Genomic DNA, 21,847 nt, shown 5'->3' with positions numbered 1-21,847 from the left:
GCGTGTTCCGGCTCGAACCCTAGGTCGCGCAGCTCCGACATGATGGCCTCGGGTTCCGTATCCGCCGGAATGCCTCTTAGGGCCACCTTCAGCTGCCGCTCTGCTGGTAGGGAGTATGAGAAGTAGACGACTTTGACGCCGCTACTCTCTAACTCCCCTAGGTACCGCTGCACCAAACGGTACTCCTCCTCATCTTGGGGTAAGATTTTTAGCCCCTGCCCGAATGCGCGCGCATTAATTGTGTGCCCAAGCCGCCGCTTCATCTCCCTGACGTGCGTTGTCCAGTCAGGGAGAGACTCGATAACAAACGGCGGATACTTGGGCTTTGGAGGCGCGGGGGGCAGGGGTGCAAGGGGGGGCCGGCGGGCTACTGCCGGCGAGGCGGTCGTTGCGGCGTAAGAGGCCGCTGCATTATCAGTGTTATTGTTATTATTGTTCGCCGCATCTTGCGGCGTCGGAAGAGCCATCGCAAGGGCCGCGCGGGGCGCGGGGGGTGCGGGGGGCGCCGCGGTAGGCGCCGTGTCCGTGGGCATGTCCGTCAGGCGCCGGCGGCGCGGGTCTCGTTGCGAGAGCGGCGCCGGTTGCGCTTGTGTTGTTGGTGTCATGTGTTTGACACCAGGTGGCGTGATCTGCGCACAGACACGCTTGGGTGCCGACCCGGCGGCGACCTCATCGGAGTCATGCGGCGGCGGGCGGCGTAATTGTACGCGTCTTGCCTCGGCAAGCGCGTCGTGTTCGTCACTCGAGAGTGGCGAGGTTAAAATGCCTTCACTTAGAAGGCGCCTGCGGGTCTGCGCTAGGTATTCGCACATAGCGCGTGCGAGCCCGTCTGTAGCGAACCGGCCTATGATTGTTTGCGCAACAAATAGCGCATCCAATTCATAGCCGGCGCGAGGTGAGACGGGCTGCGATGGTCGCAGGTCGCCTTCTAAATAGGCCAACAGCTCTTCGGGGTCGTGCCCATGAGCGTGGCTATCGCCCTCGGCACGACGAATATCAACACCGGTACTTACATTTTTTATTAGGTGCATTCCTAAGTCCGGTGGCGCCATCGATGTCGAGGGGTGAGGTTGGTGCGGGGTAGTCGCATAGGTATACCGCGTCGTCGTCCGTATACCGCGACGAGAGCTGCGACTGTTCACCACCACTTTGTTCAACAAAAACTACACTATCTCTAGCACTAGCACTTTGTACCGCGAGGGGGGCTCGAGCGCCAGCCGGGCGCGAGTCACCAGTGACCTCAGGGTCCACGTGAATTAATTTAGAATTGTCTAAAATGTTTTTCGCGTCCGTATTAGTAAACACTGGGGGGGCGGGGTTGTGGGGGGCCGGATCGACAGGGTGTCGATCGGCAGTATACCGCGACGAGAGCTGTTTACCAAAAACATTTTTTTTTTTTTTTTTTGAGAATGGAATCTCGCTGTTGGCCTTAAGGGCCTTTACAGCTCAGCTCGGGCTGTTTTGGCGAGCGTAGCTCGGCCAGAATGGCGTTTTATCCCGCGGCTAGCGCAAGGGCGTCTCCTGTGAGACTCGAACCTCGGCTTGGGCCGTCGCGGGGCGGTCAATCGCCTGAAGGGCAGGACGGAAGCTCACTGTAGTGAGCGAAGTGCGAAGTAAAGGTCCTCGCCTTCCCCGGTGAAGGCGGTTTTTTACCCTAAACTGTGATTGGCTATTTTTATTATTGGCCGCGCGGGCGGCATTTAATTTATTGTTTGCTACAGTAATTGGATCGTCCGGATCCGTTAGTATGTGTCGGGGCCTCCTACGAGCCTTTTTTGTCGGGAAGGGGTAATAGTTGATGCTATTACGCACCAGCGGATTGGGATGGTGTTTAGCCTTGTCAAAGTGGCGTGTGGACGCCAACTTCATCCATTGGGCTATGGTAGGGAGCTCCAGGTCATGGTGGAGATCGACGTTTCTCACATAGAAGGGCGCACCGGTCGCGATTCTCATGAATCGCGACTGAAGCACCTGTAGTCGGTGTATATAGGAGGGGGCACAATGCGCAAAGACTACGCTAGCGTATGTCATGCACGGTCGGATGCAGGCCTTGTACAGGGTGACCTTGTGTCTTAGAGACATTTGACTCCTTTTATTTAGGAGGAAATGAAGGCGAGAGAGGACAAAATGTGCCTTCTTGCGAACGGCGGCTATGTGCTTTCGGAAAGACATGCCGCTATCGAGCGTGACTCCTAGATATTTAACAGACTTTTGCCATGGAATGGCTTGCCCGTATAGGGTTACCTCTGTCTTGAGGTGAAATTTATCCCTAGCGATAGCACCGGGGTTGCCCCTGGCAAAGAGGACTGCTACGCTTTTCTCGGGATTTATTTGGAAGCCCCATTTCCGAAACCATTCGCCTAACGACGTGGTAGCGGTCTGGAGTCTGTCCATTATGACACCTCTATCTTTATGGGTGGTATAGAGAGCGGTGTCATCGGCATAGAGGGCTAGCTCCACATTGGGAGCCCTAGGGATGTCGCCGGTATACAGCGTGAACAGAAGGGGCGAGAGGACCGAGCCCTGAGGGACTCCGGCCATGATGGGGCGAGGAGACGATAACGTTCCTTCTACGCGATAGCGCATTGAGCGGTCGGACAAGAAGTCGTGTACGATACGCACGAGTCTAAGTGGCACATTAAGGTGGTAGAGCTTGTAAACCAAGCCGTTGTGCCAGACCTTGTCGAAAGCTTTCGCTATGTCGAAGAAGAGCGCACCCGTGGCTCTCGGTTTCAGGGAGCTATTCATCCCGGAGAGGATGTGCTCCGTGATTCGATGGACTTGATGAACGCACGAGTGGGCCGGCTTGAAGCCAAACTGCTCATCGGGAATGAGCCCCTTATCTAGGGCAAAGTCTAGGAGGCGCTTTTTAAGTACCTTCTCGTAAAGCTTGCTAAGCGTATTGAGAAGGCTGATAGGGCGGTAACTGGTGGGGTTGTTACGGGGTTTGCCTGGTTTGTGAATACCAATGACAATGGCCTCTTTCCACTGCGCCGGGAAGGTGCAGTTTTCAAGGAGGCAATTGAAAATGGACACTAGTAGGCATATCCGATGGGGCGGGAGGCACCGGAGGACCTTGTTCGAGATGGCGTCGAGACCTGGAGATTTACGAGGCAGTGAACTCTTTATTAGAGTTTTGACCTCGGCGATCGACGTAGGAGGGAGCGGCTCGGGAGGGAGGGGCAGTGCTACGATGCGTTCGACCTCGCGGTTCACGTGTTCGACGTGCGCCGGGTCGCTATGATCGAGATACGGGGTGCACTGCTCCACTAGGTTGACGGCTAAGCACTCGGCTTTTTCGTCGTCGTCGAATGCGTCAGGCAGATTTGGACGCTTGAGAGGGGGCATGGACGCCACCGTGTCGGTTTTAAGGGAACGCGCGAGAGACCAATAGGCCGTGTGCGAAGGTGACAATTCGCTGGTAAGACGGTCCCAGCGTTCGTTTCTAATTTCCCGCATGCGCTCTTTGACTCGGCGCTGCGAGGCGCGGAGTGCTCTGCGGTTTTCGTCGGTCGGTGCTCTGGCGAAGGCGCGAGTCGCCGCGTTCTTCTCGGTCAATAGACGCCTCGCGTCCGGGGGAAGCTCCCAGCGTTGAGCGAACTCATCTGGGACCTTCCGGGACGACTCGGCGACCTTGGTCTGAATGTGATTAGTGACCGAGGAGATCGCGTCTAACGCGTGAGCGGACGAGACTAAATTGTCGGGGACATTTGGGAGGGCAGAGGTGTCGGCGGGCTTGAGGGCCTCGTCTAACTTCTGCCAGTCGACAATGGACTTGAACCTCTTCTCTCGAGTGTTAGGAGGGCCGAATTCAAAGTGAACCGGGAAGTGGTCCGAGTCTAACTCGTGTAACGTCTCTACGCTTCGCGACTGTAGCACGTTACGTAAAACCGCTACGTCTATGACGTCCGTTGAGAGAAGGCCGTTGCCTGTTATGCCACGGCGAGTCGGTTGTATGGGGGCAATGACGTTGAAATTGAGCACGTCTATAAGCCTATTGAGGGCTAACCCATTAGGGTTTTGTTTTGAACTATTCCAGTCCCCGTGTTTGCTATTGAGATCCCCGACTAATAAGACCGAGGGGCCCATCGCAAACAGGGTTTTGAGATCGCTCTCTAGTATGTCCTTGGCGGGAGGGAGGTACACCGACGCGATAATAATCGGCTGATGGCCGGTCATGGCTACGCGCAACACAGAGCACTCTATGTTGGTAAGGGAGGGCGGGTCTAACGGCGAGCAGTGAAGCGCTCGTCTATAATAAATGAGCGTACCGCCTTTCGCCGTAGGTCGGTCGTTTCGCACTACGTTGTAATTTGCGAATCTGGGAGCGCGAACGCTGGGCTTGAGGAAAGATTCCTGTACTAGGAAAATATCTATTTGGTGGCGAACGAGGAAATCTCGAACCAAATCTGCCTGCGGCTTGAAACCGTTTGCATTGAAAGTCACCACGGACAGTGATCGAGCCTTGATCCTAGACGTGGTCGTAGCTATTGCGGTGTGGTGGAGTCTGCAAATTGTCGCACGGACTTAAGGAGCTGGACGTGCTCGATTACAAGTTGCTTCTTGTCTTCCGCGTTGTTGGCGGATTTGAAAGCCTCGGAGAAGGCGACAAGAGCGTCTATGTCTAGCGCGTCTACGATACTAAACGCGAGATTTAAGGCGTCGCGGACCTTTTCTGATTCCGCGGCGGCCTCCGCCGTGTGGCTGAGGGCTTTAGCCGGAGGGCTCACCTTGCGTGTGGGCCTCTCCGTTATGACGGGGGTCGGCGCCGGCGCCTGGGAGGGCTTTACGGGGGTTTCAACCCTCAGCCCCGAGAGCTTGCAACACTCTCTCAGGCTAAATATCTTTTTCCCACTCGGGGTGGGATCGAGGACAACGAGTACCATGTCGTACTCTTCTTTCGTTGTTCTCTTGAGCATGCGGAATACATCCCTTACGGGGTATCCCTGCTCAGTGAGGTCCGATTGGACTATCCCGGAGTCTATCTCCTTTGGGATGCCCTTAATGACTACCCTTAGGACGCGCTCCTCGGGTAGGGGGAAGGTGTGGCCACCGATACCTTCAGAGCGAAGGTATGAAGTTAGATATATAGAATATATATATAGAATTTTTGATAGGGCCGGCCAGGCGCCCTTGTCCCTAACGTATACGGGCGGGGGGGTTTTAATGCGGTCCGCGGGGGCGGGGGGCGCGGGTTTTCCCGATAAGAGGGAACTAAGATCCCTCTTCGGAGGGTTGGCGGCTTGAGTGGGCCTTTTGGCGGGGGGACCGCCGTTGGCCGAACGCTTCTTCTTCCGGCCGACGGTTTGAAAGCCGTCGCTCTCGGAAGATGAATTTTGTGCGGCTTCGTCGGCCGCTAACGCCGGAGTGGATTGGGTCGACATGACCGATGACGGGCGTGAATTTAAACCCGTCTCCTCATCGCTGGCGCTTCCCACTTCAGGGAGTGGTGAGCGCGAGCGCGAGCGAGGGCGGGTAACGAGTTTCGATGCCTTCGCGGAGGCATTTTTCTTCGCCTTACGCGGCGACGGCGATGGGGAACGCGGCGAATCCGCGGTTTCGGACTCTTGGAAAGCCCGTAGAGCGTCTGGATAACGCTGTTGAAAAAAGAGCTGCATTTTGCTCATGTCAGGGGGTGGATCCCCGGACACCATTCTGTTGGCGGGAAGCCAACAGTTTGACGGCGGGTGTGTACCTAGTTGCCTAAGTGTGGTGAGTACCTAAGCTAATGGTTTGCCCTAATATGTGGTGTGTCTCCGCTGGTGATAGCGGAGGTGAGGTTTGTCACCGACCTAACCAGCCCGTAGGAGATTGGGTATAAGAGCCCCTACGGATGTGACAGGACCCGTCCAACAGTGGACCTGTGTTTAGCCGGTTGCTAGAGAGTAGTTGGCGTACCTACTCCCCAATACGTGCCTACTAGGAGACCCGGCCGTGCACAGGACTTGGAGGAAGCGGAGGGGCTGTTACGCGCCTTGAAAAAGGCACGGTGTATGCACCCCGGACAAAAACACTCCCGCACAAGGCGTTAACCCACAGATAACCGTTTGGCACCGTTAGGTGGCTATCTGAGGGCCGCAGGTAAACCCGCGTTCATAAAATGCAGCCTTCAACCCGATGTCCAAACACCGAAGACGCGAAGCGACCAATGAGAGGGCGGCAGGCAGCAAGGCAGCGATCGGGCTGACCAATGAGAGGGCAGCAGGCAGCAAGCAGCAAGGCAGCGGTCGGACAGCGCGTGCGCACTGTACAGCGGCAAGCGGCGATGACTCACAAGGAGCGAGCGAGATGGCACTACAGCACTGATGACTCACACGGAGAGAGCACTGGAGCAGACGTCCGCACGGGTCGGCGGTCGGAAGTGAAGTGTGTACCAAAAACAGCTTTTTCGCCCGGTTTTTCATCTCCGGGTCCCGGGGCTCGATCGCTACGCGAGCGAGAGCCGCTCAAGGACCGGTTACGCGACGATGTTGTTTGCGGCGACGACGACGACGGCGGCGGCGGTAACGCGGCTCGACCGCGAGAGCGGGAGCGTACGTTGGCACGCGGGCCGGACGCATCGCGACGCGGTTTTCGCTCCATAACTGGAGCCGGAGTCTGCCAGGCACAGCCTGAACACCTTAGCTCGGTCCGCACATGCGCATCCTCCGGTGAGACCCGCTAGTGGGAGGCCGGACTAGGCGCAGCGCTTTCTTTGCTTCGGCGTCGGCGTAAGTTGGTGCAAGGCGGATCCTCAACGGCGATTGCTTGAGTTTTTAATGATTAAAAACTACGGCAATACAGTACATAGAGAGGCTCGAGTGCACTGTAAAGGCAGAAGACCGTACGAAAAAGCCGAGTGCTTAGCCGTCAACCTAGTGGAGCAGTGCACCCCGTATCTCGATCATAGCGACCCGGCGCACGTCGAACACGGGAACCGCGAGGTCGAACGCATCGTAGCACTGCCCCTCCCTCCCGAGCCGCTCCCTCCTACTTCGATCGCCGAGGTCAAAACTCTAATAAAGAGTTCACTGCCTCGTAAATCTCCAGGTCTCGACGCCATCTCGAACAAGGTCCTCCGGTGCCTCCCGCCCCATCTGATATGCCTACTAGTGTCCATTTTCAATTGCCTCCTTGAAAACTGCACCTTCCCGGCGCAGTGGAAAGAGGCCATTGTCATTGGTATTCACAAACCAGGCAAACCCCGTAACAACCCCACCAGTTACCGCCCTATCAGCCTTCTCAATACGCTTAGCAAGCTTTACGAGAAGGTACTTAAAAAGCGCCTCCTAGACTTTGCCCTAGATAAGGGGCTCATTCCCGATGAGCAGTTTGGCTTCAAGCCGGCCCACTCATGCGTTCATCAAGTCCATCGAATCTCGGAGCACATCCTCTCCGGGATGAATAGCTCCCTGAAACCGAGAGCCACGGGTGCGCTCTTCTTCGACATAGCGAAAGCTTTCGACAAGGTCTGGCACAACGGCTTGGTTTACAAGCTCTACCACCTTAATGTGCCACTAAGACTCGTGCGTATCGTACACGACTTCTTGTCCGACCGCTCAATGCGCTATCGCGTAGAAGGAACGTTATCGTCTCCTCGCCCCATCATGGCCGGAGTCCCTCAGGGCTCGGTCCTCTCGCCCCTTCTGTTCACGCTGTATACCGGCGACATCCCTAGGGCTCCCAATGTGGAGCTAGCCCTCTATGCCGATGACACCGCTCTCTACACCACCCACAAAGATAGAGGTGTCATTGTGGACAGACTCCAGACCGCTACCACGTCGTTAGGCGAATGGTTTCGGAAATGGGGCTTCCAAATAAATCCCGAGAAAAGCGTAGCAGTTCTCTTTGCCAGGGGCAACCCCGGTGCTAACGCTAGGGATAAATTTCACCTAAAGACAGAGGTAACCCTATACGGGCAAGCCATCCCATGGCAAAAGTCCGTCAAATATCTAGGAGTCACGCTCGATAGCGGCATGTCTTTCCGTAAGCACATAGCCGCCGTTCGCAAGAAGGCCTATTTTGTCCTCTCTCGCCTCCATTTCCTCCTAAATAAAAGGAGTCAAATGTCTCTCAGACACAAGGTGACCCTGTACAAGGCATGCATCCGACCGTGCATGACATACGCTAGCGTAGTCTTTGCGCATTGTGCCCCTTCCTATATTCACCGGCTACAGGTGCTTCAGTCGCGATTCATGAGAATCGTGACCGGTGCGCCCTTCTATGTGAGAAACGTCGATCTCCACCACGACCTGGAGCTCCCTACCATAGCCCAATGGATGAAGTTGGCGTCCACACGCCACTTTGACAAGGCTAAACACCATCCAAATCCGCTGGTGCGTAACAACGCTGGATTTGGATGGTTCGAGTCTCACAGGAGACGCCCTTGCGCTAGCCGCGGGAAAACAAGCCATTCTGGCCGAGCTACGCTCGCCAAAACAGCCCGACCTGAGCTGTAAAGGCCCTTAAGGCCAACAGCGAGATTCCATTCAATAAATAAAATAAATAAAAATAGTGCGTAATTGTTTGACGTTGTCTTGAAATGAAACTGCGCCTTGATCTTGTTTCTTGCTTCGCCGATTATTCGTGGGTCCCAGTTCGTAGTCAGAGGAGAGAGGAAAGAGAATTTTGCGTAGATCTCGCCGAGCTTAAGTACTCGAACAGTATACCGCGACGAGAGCTGCGCTTACAAACATCTGCGCCGGTATACCGCGACGAGAGCTATGCGACCCTTTTGTTCGGTGAAGCATTTTATTCATTTATTTATTAACCATTTTTCATACTTAAATTATTTACATATTTTAATTATAGAACTTATAACACATACTTAATTTCTACTTATAAGCTATCAACAATATTCTCATCAAACTTATAACTCATACTCAATTTCTACATATGACCTGCCAAAAATATTCTTATTTATCTTATAATTATAGAGTCGCCAAAATTAACATATAATCTATATCTATTTATATTTACGAGTCGCCAACAGTAATTGTATTATTTGTATTCATGTCTGTGATAATAAAAGCCTTTTGTTAAACTTTATCTTATTTCACTTTATATAAGCAATTTCTGTAAAGTTGCATATAGTAGATCATTTTTCGAAAAAGAAGGTCATAAAGAAGTTTCACTTGTTACGTGGGTACACTAGTAAACGCAAACATTTTTTAAAATTAATACTGTAAAAATAAATAAACCTTTTGCTTCAAAACATGTCATTTACACGTAATATACAGAAATAGGCCCAGGCTATATGGTGTGTTAGCGTAGCAAAATTCCATGTGTTTGTAGGTATTTAAAAAAAAACATTACGGAGTTCGCGGGACCACTAACTGTTAAAGAAAAAATAAAATTTCTTCATTTAGATTTTAGTTTAATTGTAATCTTGAAATAACTTCCTTGGAAATTCTTATTTTTATATTGATTAAATGTATTAAAAATATTGTAAAGTAAAGACCCAACTTGAATATAAGAACGTATTTATATTAATAACATAAATTAAAATTAAAATGCCCCTCCCGCCATTTTTTTTTTTTTTTTTTATAAAATAGGGGGCAAACGGGCAGGAGGCTCACCTGATGTTAAGTGATACCGCCGCCCATGGACACTCTCAATGCCAGAGGGCTCGCGAGTGCGTTGCCGGCCTTTTAAGAATTTGTACGCTCTTTTCTTGAAGGACCCTAAGTCGAATTGGTTCGGAAATACTTCAGTGGGCAGCTGGTTCCACATAGCGGTGGTGCGCGGCAAAAATTGCCTTGAGAAACGCTCAGTCGTGGAACGTCGGACGTCAAGGTGATACGGGTGGAATTTTGTATTTTGCCTCGACGTCCGATGCTGAAACTCAGCTGCAGGTATTAATCCGAACAACTCCTCTGAACACTCTCCATGGTAAATGCGGTAGAAGATGCAGAGTGACCCCACATCTCTACGCAACGCCAAAGGATCGAGCCGCTCGGAGAGGGATTGGTCATCGACGATTCGAACCGCTCTTCGTTGGATACGGTCAAGTGGAAGGAGCTGGTACTGGGGAGCCCCCGCCCAGAGGTGAGAACAGTATTCCATGTGGGGCCGTATTTGCGCTTTATAGAGTTGCAAGCGGTGGCCCGGAGTGAAGTACCGTCTCGCCTTGCTGAGCACACCAAGCTTTTTGGAGGCTAATTTAGCCTTTCCCTCCAAATGACCGCGAAACTGAACGTCGTTCGATATGTCAACGCCAAGTATTCCGATGCTGGCTGTGGCTTCAAGAAGAGTGTTTTCGAAAAGAGGAGTAGCGACAAAGGGTATTTTTTTCGCGGTAAACGCGCAAACTTGTGTCTTCTTGGGGTTAAATTGGACTAGGTTTAGTCTACCCCAGTCCGAGACTCCACGTAAAAGAGTTTCGACTTCAGACACAAGTTTGTTCCGGTACTCATCGACAACTGCCCGAGAAATACCTGCCCGGACAGTGTAAAGAGTATCCCCAGTGCTGTCGTCCGCATAGCAATGAATGTTGCTAAGTTGCAACATGTCATTGATATGCAGAAGAAACAGGGTCGGGGACAGAACACAGCCTTGTGGGACCCCAGCATTCACGGGTTTAAGGTCGGAACATGCTCCGTCGACGACGACCTTGATGCTCCGATCGGCTAGAAAGCTGGAGATCCAGTCGCGTAATTTCTCAGGAAGCCCGTAGGCTGGTAGCTTCGAGAGCAGTGCTTTGTGCCACACCCGATCGAAGGCTTTCGCTATGTCCAAACTAACCGCTAGTGCCTCCCCCTTGGACTCAATTGCCTCTGCCCATCTATGAGTAAGGTATACTAGAAGGTCACCAGCTGAACGACCACGACGAAAGCCGTACTGATAATCGCTAATCAGCTGGTGGCCCTCTAGATAACTCAAGAGCTGGCCATTAATAATGGATTCCATTATTTTGGAGAACAAGGAGGTTATTGCGATTGGGCGATAGTTGGATGGATCAGTGCGATCGCCTTTTTTAGGGATCGGATGTATCGAAGCGGTCTTCCAGCACTTCGGGACAGTGCCGAGCGAGTACAGGTACCGGAAAAGGCGCGTCAGGACCGGAGCCAACTCAGGAGCACATGTACGCAGCACAATTGGAGGGATACCATCCGGCCCGCTCGACTTATGAATGTCCAAGGAAGATAGTGCTCTGCGAACAGCACGTTGCTGGAATGTGATTTCCGGCATTGAGTTATCACACCGCGAAATCGCCGGTGGTGATCTCCCCCGGTCATCCAAAGTCGAGTTGGACGCAAAGAGACAGCCCAAGAGGTCGGCCTTCTCCTTCGCAGTGTGGGCGAGCGAGTCATCCTCTCTGTGCAGCGGTGGTATCGATGGCTGACAAAAATTCCCTTGTACAGCTTTGGCGAGAGACCAGAAGGCTCGGGTCCCAGAAGGGAGTTGGGCCAATCTCTCGCCAAATCTGGCGATGTGCTCTGACTTTGCCTTAGCGATTTCCCGTTTGAAGGACCTGGAGGCTGAGTTATATGCTTTTTTATGTTCGCTGGTATTGGCATCACGAGATATCGCCGCCTCCGCCCATGCATTAAAGCATTCTCGCTTTCGACGCGATGCCGCCTTGCAAGAACGCTTAAACCAGGGCTGTGACCTGCCACCGATAGGCACCGCAGAGAATGGAATAAAAAGTTCCATGCCCTGCAGAACCACTTCGGCGACAGAGGCAGCGACGGAATCTGGAGCTTCCGACGAAAAGCACATAGGCCCCCAAGGGTAGGACGCAAAGAAAGACCGCATCCCATCCCAATCTGCTGACCGATAGTGCCAAATACGACGACAACCCGAAAAACGGGGCCGAGGAGGGCGCGTAGTAGGCACAGTACTCCGGACCACACAATGATCCGATGAACCCAATGGCGGGTCAACAGAGACTTGATAGGTCTCCGGATGTGAGGTCAGCAGAAGGTCCAACAAAGAGGGTTTATGACCATCCACATCTGGTATTCGCGTAATCGCAGGGACCATTTGTGACAGGTCGTAAGCTAAAGCAAAGTCGTGAAAGGATCTTCCCGCGTGATCGGTGGTTTCCGAACCGAGCCAATCGGCATGGTGAGCGTTAAAATCGCCAAGTATCACGATTTCAGCGGTAGGAACCCCTTCGAGCAGGGAATCTGTAGCCATTTGGATGTGCTCAATGAGTCGCTCAGTTTCGGTATTTCCGCTATGGGACCTATACAGGCATGCGTAGAATCGCGGATGGTCATCGCAGTCTACGCGCAGCCAGAGGCTAGATAGGTCCCTTCCTTCAAGTGACCCGAGGCGACGAGAACAGATATCCTCTCTGACGTACACGCAAACTCCCGCCCGCGGCACAAATGAATGTTCCAATTTGTACCCCGGGTAGGAGAGGTAGGAAGTATCAGCCGGGAAGGATATCTGAGTCTCAGTAAGGAAGAATAAGGCCGGCTTCGCAGTTTCGAGGTGAAAGTGAACCGCGTTAAGATTAGAGTTGAGCCCCCTAACATTGGTAAAGTCCACTGAGAGCGTGGAAGGGGATGCCTTCGGTAAATTCTTCCGTTTGCCCCGAGATCGAAACTTATAGTTTTTTGAGCAGTTTTTGCCCACCCCAGAATACGAAGGGCAGCCTGTGCATCCACCACCGAATACTGATTGTTCCGATGATGGACGCTCAGAGGGGGATTCTCCACAGCGGAAACGTGTGGTACCCCCCTGGGGTAATCTCTGTTTAAACTGCATCTTCATATTCTGGGGGAGGGGGGAATTTACATGAGTTAATGTTGAGATTAATTTTCAGTCTCTTTATCAGTTCACATAGCAGGTATTTGTCTAATAAAGTATATATCTATATTATAAAAATGAATCGCAAAATGTGTTGGTAAGCGCATAACTCTACAACGCCTGGACCAATTGTACTAATTCTTTTTTTTAAATGTTCGTTGAAGTCTTAGGATGGTTATTACGGCGAGAAAAATTCGAATAATGTTTAATTCGGAAAAACCCTAAAACAGCCCTTTTCTTTTTCCCATACAAACGTTTTGTAAATAAAATGTAGCGTTAATTTGTACTTTATTGCTTTATTTTCAATAAAGTTCATATTAAATTACAAGCATTCACTGATGTCCAAGCAATGTCGCGTTCCGAAACACAACAAGTGATAATATCGCGAACCCGACCAAACTAAATAGTCAAAAAATGTGAGATTTATAGATCATTAGCACTAATTTTTAATTTGGTTGGCTTCGCGATATTATTTCTTTTATTTTAGTTTCGGCATGCGTCACGTCATTACATCTGTCAAACAAATCGCGTTAAAAAAAGGATTTAATTTTTGAATTATTAATTTTTTTTTACACAAATAAATTATAATATTCCATTTCACCGCACTGGGTGAGGTGAACACATCCTCTGGCTAAGTATTTTCGTTAAACCAAGGAGAAACACGTAAACGGTGGCCATAAATAGCCATTTATTAACAGTTTATCTAATCCAAGGCCAAAATCAGTTAACAAAATGTATTTACTAATTTCGTCCACCTGTGATCTGTAAGCCGCGCTACATGACCCGCCCACTTCCACTTCCACTTCAGTTTTTTGGCGTGGCTTAGAGCATCCATTGCTTTGGTCTCTGATCTTATTCTTATGTGTCTTATCTTGTCTACCTTTTTAATGTTTAGAATGCTCCTTTCCATGTCACGTTGACATGTATTTATATTGTTTTATTTGTAAATCTCCATGTTTGAAATACATATGTTAGCCATGCAATAAAGTATGAGTTCATAACTCTCTTCTTAAGCATTATAGACATATCACTCTTAAATATTCTACTCTCTATCGGTAGTTCGCGCTAAATCTCGTTTCTGTATCTCACCTATCAGGGCCTGCCATTCGGGTCGAGGATCATCCCTCCCTCAGGAGTCCAACGTTCTTCCTCCACTTTAAACTAAAATCAAAATTTCTAAAACAGCTCTTGGGATACTGCGCAGGATTTTAACAATTAATTTAGAGAAATGGAACTCTGATCGAGAGTGATTAAAGCAAAGGCGACCTGGGATCACGCAAATGGATACAGTTGAAGATTTGAGGTAATTTTTTTAAATACAGCTTTCTGTTTTATCTTATGAATTTATGTATTTGTCGCTTTTTCGTTTCATCGACTTTCAAATCACAACGATGCTCAAGCACTTTTCACTTCTATACTTCCAAACGGGTAGGAGGCTCAACTGATGTTAAGTGATACCGCCGCCAATTGACACTCATTGCCAGAGGGCTCGCATTTGCGTTGCCGGCCTTTTAAGAATAAGTCGAATTGGTTCGGTAATGATGCAGTGGGCAGCTGGTTCCACGTAGAGGAGGTGCCCACAACATTAAATAACGCTCCGTTTTGAAACGACGGACGTGCGATGATGAAACTCAGGTGCTTGTATTAATCCGAACAACTCCTCTGAACAGTATTCGTGGTAAAAGCCTGCATTAAACTTAAGGTCAGGATAAAGTCAGTACTTAACCCAAAAACGTCAAATTCAATATTTTTTTAATATATGGGAGCCATACATTGAGTTGCCATGGGTGGCGCTGTCTCTGCACCCCCTACTTCTTGTCCAGTTTTGCATAAAAGAACGTTTTTGCTGATAAAAATATTTCATATATATAAATATAATTATATATTACTTTAACATACTTCTTGTTACAGATATTGATACGAACCGCACATTATTTCCATTATGCGAAATCACAACTGAGACGTGCGTGGCGTGGTTCGAGCAGATTTTTGACATCAAGTACAATTCATTCGAAATTCAAAAAATACACCAAAGCAATGGGAGTGATTCGAAATTCAAATTACCTCACCACAGTTCTGTTCATATTTCGAAATTCAAAGAAAATTGAGTATTTGTTTACTGGGAGAAAATAAATAAAAATTATTTTGTATTACGTATTTCATTTTTGGAGTTTACTCCTTAAGAAACGATTTGAGTTATAAGGCCCGGTACGGAAATTTTATGAGGAGTAAAATCAAGTGTAACACGAAAAGTTGAGGCGTTACGTAGAAAGAGACAAACATATATATCTGTAGGATTGAACGTGTAAAAGAATGATTCCATCTCATTCTCTCTCTAAAATTGGATTTGTATAAATTGAACACAATTATTATTGTTATTATTATTATTATTATTTATATTGTTTTGTAACATACTTTATGTAATACGCTTTATTGAAGTAACATAAATAATCCGAATAATTATTGTTTCTCTTATCATTTTAGCAGATGCGTTGATTTACCCTTTTTTTCTATTCGATATATATCATAATTATCGTTCGTAAGGAGTAAACTCCAATCGTGCGTCGTAGCTAAAACACACACACACATTTTTTTATAATGTATATTATATACATATACATTATAATAAATGCAAAATTAAATGCAAACGATATATCAATTATTTGTCTACGATTCTCCAATGACAACATCTTAAAGTGCTTCTGGTTCTGGTCCTTTGTCGTTTTTAGGACTTATGAACGTCACACCAAGGATGTTAATTTTCTACCAGTTCAATCAAGGGGAAAAAAATTCCATGTCATTCATTTTACTCGCTAAGTTTTGTTCAAGGCAAATGCACTACAACCATGACGCCTCGCTTCGCTTGAGATATTGATACATATCTTAACTTGAATTAAAATAAAAAATAAGTTTGAGTTTGAGGGAAATTTCTGGATAAAATCATTCAGAACTGAAAACATCCTTCCTTATTAAGACAGCTAAAAATGTAGACAAAAGATGTACAGGCAGTCTTTCTGGCTAGAAGTAATAGATCACTGCCGTGTAATGGAAAGTGATTACATTTTTAAAGACAAGGTGTCTACGACCTTCAGGTTGAGAGTCTAATTTTGATTAAAGTGCTCAATTACAATATAATATCTTATAATAGATTGATCCATTGCTCAACATTAAATTAATCTGCACTCTTTTAATTTATACATAGCTACCGTTTACGTGTTTCTCCTTGGTTTTACGAAAATACGGTTAATAAATGCGTTTTTCAATAGATTAACTGTTATTGGCTTTGGATTAGTCAAACTGTTTATAAATAGGTTTCGTTTATGTATTTCTCCTTGGTTTTACGAAAATACTGTTATTAAATGCGTTTTACAATAGATTAACTGTTTTTGGCTTTGGATTAGTGGAACTGTTGATAAATAGGTTTCGTTTATGTATTTCTTCTTGGTTTTACGAAAATACTGTTACACTCCGACTAATAAACAATTTTTCTTTTGATATTTTTTCCGCTTAACCTTTGTACAAACATTATAATATTGTTCAACTATCTTAACAGAGATCTGTATTTAAATTTTTTTTAAATACTTTAAGAATCTACTTGGTTTCACCATAAATTATTGATTGAATAACTCGACAGATTTTTTTTTCATTGCATTTGGAAAATAATTTGGGGTTCCGGTCCTTTGTTGCCCCGAGGGCTCCAGACCGTGAAATATGGCCATGTGATTGTAATTGTTGATTATAAACGGCTAAAGGTTCCTTTTTTAATATCCTGTCAGGGTCAGTCGAAATAAAGAGCAAATAAATTAAAATACACTTTATTTAACATTTCTAAACACTTAACACCAATACTACAACTATAACGAGTAATATAAATTTAAAAAAAAAAAACAGTGTCCCTACATCCTTTTAGGTCTGGGTCCTATGTATACTATATGTATATTGCTTCACCTTTTAACAAGATTTCTTTTGGTCAGTGACATCTCGTGTAAATAGAAATAACTCAAGTTACTTCTGCAGAGATATTAAATGAAGTAAAGGTTATGTAGGATATTAAACAATAATAAATTTAAAGCCTTAATGTCTAAGAGCGATATAATATTAATACAATTTACTCAAGTAAAACACAGAAATATAGTTTTGAAGTATTTTCTTTCGATCAGTGCCAACTCGTCAGCTTAGACCTAACTATGTTAACAGTTTACAAACTTGACGTGTTGTCAGTACTATCACAGAAAAATACAACAGCGCTCATGTGATAGGCGTAGTAAAAATGATTAATTCATGTACATTTGTTAAAAAAAAACCTGCCATAGACAAATTAACCATTAAAAATATCTGTTCTAATAAAACATCCGTGTATACAAATTGAGTATTTACTTTAGAATATTTTAATATTCATAATCAATATAAAAATACATCGTAATATCATAGGAAGAATTCAAGATTACAATTAAACTAATTGAAGCAATTTTTGGGGTTTATCCAGTCCAGTTTTTGTGTAAATATGGAATTTCTATGCTACCCCATAGAGGTCGCTATCCGGAATAAAAATTGGTTATTGGGTTTTTCGGTACAATTATACTCGGAGTTTAAGAAATTAATAGGATTTTTAAAATTTGATTTTAAAAACAATATTGCTACTGCTTTTCAGCCAAATCCATGGTATCTGAGTCTCCATCACACCAAAAATGGTATTCTAGATTTAGTATTTTTATTTAGTATAATATTTTTCTAGGCCGTTTTAAAGATTATTTAGTATAATAATTTTCAAGCCATTTTCAAGCGGTTGTAAGGAACATTTCGGAATAACGTCTCTGAATAGTCGAACAAACGGAAACACAAAACGTCTTTTACAATGTAAACACTGATTTTTGCTTTGGACAGGAAAAACTACAAATAAATAGTTACCGTTTATGTATTACTTATTGCTTTTTCGAAAATATTGTTCAAAAATGTGTTTTTTCGCTGTGGACCACTGATTTTGGGTTTGGTAAGTTATATACACTTAATGTTGAATAAAAATTATTCCTCTAAATTAATTGAATAAAATATATTCTCTAACTATCCCAAAGCATAACCTGATTATCGTCTACATTTGTATTATCTATGGTTCGTTAATTGTCAAAACCGGTGAATCATTTATCTGCAGAGCCTGTAACCGAGCTGTCATAATTAGATTGACAATATTCATTTGAAGTTTCGCGCTAATTTTATTCTCTGGGACCGTTTTGAGTAGGCATGTGACGTACGTTCCGAAGTTTTCGATTTCCCGCTCTTCGAAAAAAAAAATTATGTGTAAACTCATATCTAAACATATCTTCATTGTGTCAACTATGCTTCCAATAATATAAATTAAAGTACTGGAACTATAATCTATTTAAATAATAATATCTTTGATTTAGTATTTATTTATTTATTAACACTTCATTGCATAAATAAATATAACACAGTTGATATAATGGAATGAAGAGGGCAACTGGTGGCCTTATCGCTATCGAGCGATCTCTTCCAGGCAACAACTGTGAGAAAAAAAATTACTACGCTAACGGAAGAAAATTAATAAGACGTCGAAGGATACTGGAGGCATCGTACGTACATCGTATGAAATGCTTATGTAATTTGGCCATATAGAACGGATGAATGAGAAATGGTTTACAATCTGGATATACAATGGAACTGGATAATGAAGTCGGTCAGGTGAGTAGACTTTGTCAGTAAAAGAGGAAGGAAAACGTTCCCAGAACTGATGAGCCTGCATGTTAATTGGCATGAAGGTGGATGAAGTGAAAAGTATGTCAGGACTATAGCAATTAAAGATCCGTGCTCTCTGCTCAATAGTGTCCTTATATGGTCACTCTGGAAGCATTTCGTTCAAATATTAAGTAATTCTTATCTCTTGTCCTATATCCGGCGGATCAATTTCCTTATTTCTTTCACCCACTTCTCTGTCTATATCTGATGTAAATTAATTTTTGTATTCATTCATTCAATGTCATCAACGTCACAATTTCCATTTGTAGCTTTGAACTCGCTGCCCTAGGTACACCTAGAAATTTTGTACCGGATTGAAACAGATTTAAACAGAAGATTTATCTATTATTCCTACAGCTAACAAAAATTATACATAACTATATGTAACATACACTAAAAATAAAGCCAACAAAGTTCAAAGTTAACATAGAATACAAGATGTACTTAATGTTTTACTAAATAAAAATTGAAATTAGTATTATTTAATTTAATTAGTATTATTCTTGTTTACATTTATTACTGGTATCACATCGCCCTACAATAGTGAAGATTTATTTAGGAAATTAAATTTATATGAAAAATATTCTTAAAACTATTGTTCAGAACTTATACCTTTCAGTAATCCTGTGATATATTTTCCAAAGTTTCAATTTCCACATCGTCCTTACTTTGGTTTTTATTCGGTTCAATATACTTAACGTCATCTCTAGGTTGCACTACAATGGAGAAGAATAAACAAACTCTAAAAACCTTAGAGGCATCGAATATATACCAAAATAAATAATGTATTAATTTAAATAAATCAAAAAAATCGTATTGATTGACTTGACTTAATTTCAACAAGATGTTTGGAATTGGATTTGATTTCAATTTAATTAAATATAAGGAAAAGAGAGAAACATTGTTAGTTGTTTCCATGATTTTATCAATGAAAATGTGGAAACCACATTTCTACTTTTAATAAGTTTTAAATAACGCAAGCATCTAGTTCATGTTTATGTTGATATTTTGCTGTGGATGAACGTCAAGATTACGTCTGAGAGTGAGTTTAAGTAACATCAATAGAAATAAATTACCTCGGAGATTTTAGAATGTTTTTCTTTAAAATGTTTGTACAGTGCATCCCGCCTAAGCCGTTCATCACACATGGAGCATTTGGCCTGATTATGAGGTTGCTTATCAAAGAAACCCCACCCCACAGCTCGTTATCTGGATCCAATACAATTGATTCTTCATCTTCACTCCAGAGTTGGTTTCTGAAATTACCAGATATCTTTGGTTTACTTGAGCACACAGTTAAATGTATTTTCTTTAATAGATATTAATGCCTTAGTATTTACTACAAAATTACATTAAGATTTGTTCCCATTGACCACTTCTAGTTGGATCATAGAAATATCAAATCGAAAATTCCTCTATGAAACAATACCACAATGTAAAACACTACGTAGTAGTTTAATTTAAACTGTTTTAAAACAGTTGGATAAATACATTATAGCAGAATATGTATGACAATTGACGTGATATTGATGAAGAGAATTATTGTATTCATAATCAACGTCACAATTTCCATTTGTAGCTTTGAACTCGCTGCCCTTGGTAAATTAAATTAAATTGGCTCACGTTGCTCGTTTCAATGGTACCTGCCACGCAATGCTTTCGTTGCTTTCTCACGGCTCCCGGCCGGTGCAATGCAACTGCCGTGTCGACGCGAAAAATCTGGAAAAGTCGGCAAATGCGCTTAAATTTAACTACCTAAGTACGGAATTAGATACCTATTTAGTTCTTACGAACTATTACACGAAATACTTAGACATATATTTATATATATATATATATATATATATACGAAAATATGTAAAAAATAATAATGTATATCTCCGTGTCTTTAGTATCTAATTGAATGTTAAATAACAAAATCAAAAGATGAAAACTACACTAAAAATAATACCAATTTTTTCCTACATGTACCCGCTATGAAAATTTACAAATAATTTTAACCAATTACTTAACCTCACTACTTTAAAAGATTAGAAAATAAAATACTTATTTGCACAAATAATTAAATTAAGGACACAGTTCGGAACACAAAAGAAAATGACAAGTAACTTAACTTTTGGTTAAATCTCTCGATGTGGCAGTTTAGCTGCACTGCACTGCTCGGTTGATTAATTCTTGATTAATATTCTATTTCTTCTTTGTTTCCCTCATGGGCCACCATGTTCATTCTTTAGGGGATGACTGGGCCGGTAAATGAAACTCTTTAGACTTCTTGTAAAATTTGTATTATTTCTTTACACGACCTATCGCGGGTCAAGTACTATTAGAAGTGATGGTGCATGTCGCCCCACCTTAGAATTATAATTTAAAATGCGCCTGATATAAAACTTGTGCAATGCCGCACAGTATATGTTGGAGTTTGAATATGTAAATAATGGCAGGCAACACTTGTCACATCTTAAGGAAAAGTTTTAGTTTAGAATATTGGAATACCTGTTTAAATTTTATATTAAAATATTGTTTTCTGTTATTTGCTAGTACTTCTCTATTCTGAGAATAGATGATGGTGATGATTATTCCGGAAACAGAAATAAAGATCATTCCAATGTGATAATTCATGTTCCTTATGGTAAAAATAGGACGACAATAAACTCTTTCGAGTAAAAATCTACACTTGGTCATAAAATCAGTCACATTCGTATTTTAACCATTTCTGAAGATTCACTCCTGGTAATCAATTACTTGTATTAACAATAGCGATTCAATCTAGAATTAACTCATTTAATAGCCGTGGATCTGATGTAACGGGATCGCTAGAGTAACTCATAAAGGTTACAAAGTATCGGAGCAGATCTTTGGTGACGCCGGTTAATAGAGGTTAACCTATCTTGACATTTAATTTAATTTTGAACGATAGTCTTACGTGAATGACTGGGCCGGTAAATGAAGCTCTTTAGACTCCTTGTAAAATATGTATTATTTCTTTACACGACCTTTCGCTGGTCAAGTACAATTAGAAAATGCGCCTGATATAAAACTTGCGCAATGCCGCAACATACTCCTGGCCGTTGAAACTCTTTCAACATTCTTAATTTATTCTTCTTGTACCGGCAACTTGCTCAGCCGAACCAATGAAAGTGTTATGCAGCCGCTACTGGTTTTGATCCCTGCCACTCTGGCCACTCCATCTAAGCCATTTATCAGCCGCTGCACTCGACCTAACTTCCAGCAGAGAGGAGCAACATTGTCCTAGGCTATCAGCACTAGGTCCCCAATATTAAGATTGGCAGAGTTCTCCATTTAGTGCGCTGTTGTAATTCCTGGACTTTTATGTCCAGTTTTTTTTTTTTAAATCGTA

At 44.4% G+C, this 21,847-nt stretch overlaps 1 long non-coding RNA gene across 1 annotated transcript; it reads right to left on the bottom strand.

Annotated features, from left to right (window-relative positions):
• Positions 1 to 18,682: 18,682 nt before the first annotated feature.
• On the bottom strand, positions 18,683 to 19,825 carry LOC123718331. The gene is made up of 3 exons (XR_006755005.1): positions 19,566 to 19,825; positions 19,102 to 19,205; positions 18,683 to 18,784 (listed from the first exon to the last, which is right to left on the bottom strand). It is a non-coding gene; the product is annotated as an uncharacterized LOC123718331 (long non-coding RNA).
• Positions 19,826 to 21,847: the final 2,022 nt, after the last annotated feature.

The sequence above is a fragment of the Pieris brassicae genome, chromosome W (assembly GCF_905147105.1).
Source record: "Pieris brassicae chromosome W, ilPieBrab1.1, whole genome shotgun sequence".
In the NCBI taxonomy this organism is placed as follows: domain Eukaryota; kingdom Metazoa; phylum Arthropoda; class Insecta; order Lepidoptera; family Pieridae; genus Pieris; species Pieris brassicae.
The sequence above is the reverse complement of the archived record's forward strand: the minus strand, read 5'-3'. Positions and strand labels throughout refer to the sequence as shown.